The 4,293-nt window shown below is 35.6% G+C and overlaps 1 pseudogene; it reads right to left on the bottom strand.

The window, feature by feature from the left end:
* Positions 1 to 264: 264 nt before the first annotated feature.
* LOC137648099 (uncharacterized) lies at positions 265 to 2,886 on the bottom strand (annotated as a pseudogene).
* Between the last annotated feature and the right edge of the window lie 1,407 nt (positions 2,887 to 4,293).

The following is a 4,293-nucleotide window of genomic DNA, read 5'->3' as shown; positions in this document are numbered from 1 at the left end:
CGTGTGCAAAATGACCTCTCCTGACTGTACACTCGAGTATAAAAAGATTATGAAAACCTATTCCAAATAAATAGCATGTTTTATTACCATAAATCTAAATATGTTAGTTTGTCTTCACTCATCAGGACTCTTCACACCTGAACTGTACATACTGACCATTTTTCGAAGGTGATTAGGAAGCATGACCCATACTCAGTTCCGCCAACCTTAAAGTCAAAACCAAAGTTTCTTCGTAGAATAGAAAAACTATAGCGGTATCTCTATTTACAGACCAGACACTTTACGAGATTTGGTCCTTCCAAACTTGGTGATCAATATGTCAAAGTCAATGTCTCTGAGGATATCATACTCAATGCTCATCAAAGCCAGGTGACTGAGTCGATCATGATGCATTGTAGTACGAAGTCTGTTTTTGATATAGTTCATTTTGCTGAAAGAACGTTCTCAAGAGCAATTTGTGACCATAAGCACCAAATACATCCGTAGCATTATCTCAACATTAGGAAAAGTATCTGCAACTTTCTTGTCTAGCAGCAATTTTTAAAGGAAATGTTCCTTCCAAAGCTATCAGTCTTAACATAATCATCCAGAAACTGGATGAAAAAAGCTGCAAACTGTACAAGTTCAACACCAAGTGATTGATCCAGATCATCTTTATATTCACAAACTAATTTTACTGTAGCTGCTTCTATTTTAGAACAGCTCAGTGATTCCAGTCCAGATAACAAACTGAAAAGGGAACAGGTGTTCTCGTAGGCCTTCAAACGTTGATTAAGGGAACTCAAAAACTGATCAATTACTGGAAGAAAATTATCAACAGGAAACTTTTCAGAGTGAGAAAGAGTTACTTCCTCAATCGTTCATAATCCAATGGATTCAGGCGCACATTGCGGTGGCAAATGCGTGGTGGAGAATATTCATCGGTTCCAGATAAGTCCTGTCCCTTCTCATAAACATTAAATCACTCTCGCTTTTCACGGACAAAACATTCCAAGGACTTCAACACTGCTACTACTGTGTTCAGATCAAGTTTTGGATCTTACAGTGTGTTACTTGTAGCATTAACTTGGCCACGAATGTCATGCCAAAAAACAACATAAATGGCAGTCTCTAATTTGAGAATCTTGTCATGGAGTCCATTGGCCTCATACCGTGCTTTGGCTTGCCAATTTTCATCGCTTGTTATTTTGGCAAGAGCTTCACAGGTTGGGTGATATCCTTGAATAAGTGTTTTTATTCCTTATATAATTATTGAAATTAAAAATTATTTAAGCCTTGGTCCTTTATTTGAGGCCCCCTAAGATGTGGAGGCCCCTGGGCAGGTGCCCTCTTTGCCTCCCCCCCCCCCCTAAATCCGGCCCTGGAAGAAGTTATTTGGTCTTTTTACAGTTAAAATCTTAGTTAAGTAATTATATGTTTTAATTTAATCTTTATATACTACACTTACAAACTTATTTTTTTATTTAATCTTTATATTCTAAACTTACAAATTGAATCATTTTTTCAACAAAATATTTATATTTTAGACTTACAAACTGATTTTTCTTTTGGTGAATCTTTATATTCTAAACTTACTAATTGAATCATGTTTTTGACTGAATCTCTATATTCTAGAATTACAGATTTTTTTTTCCATTTCTCCTCCAATGGAATGGACCTCACTCTATCTTTGATTTTCAACTTAACCATCCCATTAGCATATCAAAATAACCATTTCATTCCAACTAATATACCCCTCTTTAAATGAAGGACAGTTTTATCACGATATTCCTAGTTCATCTCATTCATATCTCATTAATCTCGTCAAAACTTTTTACTACTGAAGAAATCTCTCCAAACTGTCTCTCTTATATATTGAATAACATCTGGCCCACTTTACCACAAAGTCCATCGCCGAAGAACAATTTCTCAATTGCCGAGCAGGATCTTGCCTTTTCCCAACATCCTGCAAAGTGTGATTGCCTATTTCGCGTCAGGCTGAAGCCACGAATTCTTGCTCGTGTGACTTTGATTGCCAATAACATTTGAAGTCATTCCTGTGGCCAGATTGAATAACACTAATGGCAAACTATAGATATTAACATGAGCTACCATAATTTTCTAATGGGGATATTTTGCCACATTGAGTGGTGTTGTATTTTTTAAATTCCTATTTGGATCTCTGGGCTGATTTATGCTAAGCTTAAATAGATTGTGGGTATAGACATTTATAATTCCTTAAATAATTTTGAAGACCTCTATTAACTGTCCCCAAAGTCGTCGGGTCTGTAGATCTGACAAGTTCAAACATTCCATCCTCCGTCTATTGCCTTAGTGTTGGAATAAGTTTGGTGATCCTAGCTTATACTACTTCCTGACTATCTATACCCTTCTGAATACTTGCAGCCCAGAATTAGATTCAGTATTCTAGATGGGGTCTTATTACTGTCGTGTACAGCTGTAGTACCGTGTCTTTGTTTCTGTATATGAATTGTCTCTTCATGTAACCTATTAGTTTTTGTGCTTTCTTTTCAGCTCTTATGCTCTGTTTTGTGAACCTTAACTCCTTGCTAATATTACTACCGAGATCTTCTTCCTGGTCCACACTTTCTATTTCATTTGCCAGCATTAATTAATCTGATTGTGGGTTATTATAACCTATATGCATGACTTTACAATTAAAAGGCAATTGCCATATTCTGGACCATTTTCCTAGCTTCATTAGATTTTCCCTCAACGCTTCTTCATCTCAGTTCCCGCATTTAATGCCAAGTTTATTATTCTCAGCAAATTTGGCTATTTCGAGAGAGAGAGAGAGAGAGAGAGAGAGAGAGAGAGAGAGAGAGAGAGAGAGAGAGAGAGAGAGAGAGAGAGAGAGATCTTCTTACCTGATCTGAAGAACGTCATTATCGGCAGGAATTCACAGCAAAACCCAATTACCCAACTGTAACGGATGCTCTCTTCGTCTTCTCAGAATACAAGACGGCTATTTTGTTCCCTTTATTCATGGAAGACTTTCAACTCCTTCGTTCTTCTTGAAGTGAATTTCGGTATTTGTGACAGAACTTATTTCTTTGTTTACGGTGAAGTCTACAAGGTGGGACCATCGAGTTGTTTAAGTATCTCAATCTGAGAAATTGCTCTAAAATTAGAGCAAGGAATCCATGTTGTGTTATGATAAGTGATAATATTCTGATACAGTATCCATCTATCTATCCATACATATATATATATATATATATATATATATATATATATATATATATATATATATATATATATATATATATATATATATATATATATATATATATATATATATATATATATATATATATACATACTGTATATTCTTAAAAAGTTGAAGGCAATTAGAGTTAGCTTAAAATATCAAAGAGGAGTTATACCTGTAGGAGACCCTTACCTAACGACCATGGAATCCGAACCTCATTGAAGATTTTTAAGAAAAATGTTTGATTGGGAGAGAAGGAATGACACAATTTACAGATACGGAGGATCTCAGTGAAAATGCATAATGCATTATGTTAGACGGTGAAGATTAGGACGAAGGATTTTGGCGGAAAGGTAGGAGTAAAATCTTGTCAGATTAAAATTTATACTAAATCAAGCCATATTCCTGAAATGTTCAGCATACTCCTTATGGCAATATAAACATCTATAACAATAACTCAATTCGGAACATCCGACTGACTAACATCTGGTACTGTACAAAAGATAATGTTTACCAAACATCGAGGTCAGTGTGTGTATATCCAACAGAAGTGGCGATCACGTTTTAAATATTAGCAAGAATGGATATTGATGATTTTTTTTTCTTTTTTGTATTCACAGATAACTATACGAATTACTTCAATCCCTTGTGTTGCAATCAATAATGGGAGCATTTGCCTTGCTTCGCTTTTCTTGTGGAATTTACAAAACTACATAACGTGCACTGTCATAAAAACTGATTTTCACTTCCCTAATATATCACATAACTCCCTTTTTTAACATCGTCTGCATTGTGTGTACGGTAATTTAAGCCATCTCCACAATTTGAAGACATATCAGAAAATTGCTTCCTTTACCCCTTTCAAAGACATTTTTGGCTCAATTTCACTACCAGGATCACACAGAAAAAGCTATATATCTCGGCAGATGAAGGCAAAGGGGAAGAGGTCACCCACGTTCAGATCTTCAGTAAAGAGATGATGAATGACTGGAAAGGAAGTCATTTAGAAGACCCTGAATATCCCTCGTTTGTAAAAGATTTCTCGGGACCCTTCTCTCTCGCACCCAGGGAAAAACATCTCA

This window comes from Palaemon carinicauda, chromosome 10, assembly GCF_036898095.1.
Source record: "Palaemon carinicauda isolate YSFRI2023 chromosome 10, ASM3689809v2, whole genome shotgun sequence".
Taxonomy (NCBI): Eukaryota; Metazoa; Arthropoda; class Malacostraca; order Decapoda; family Palaemonidae; genus Palaemon; species Palaemon carinicauda.
Note: the sequence above shows the minus strand (reverse complement) of the source record. Positions and strands in the feature narration are given on the sequence as shown.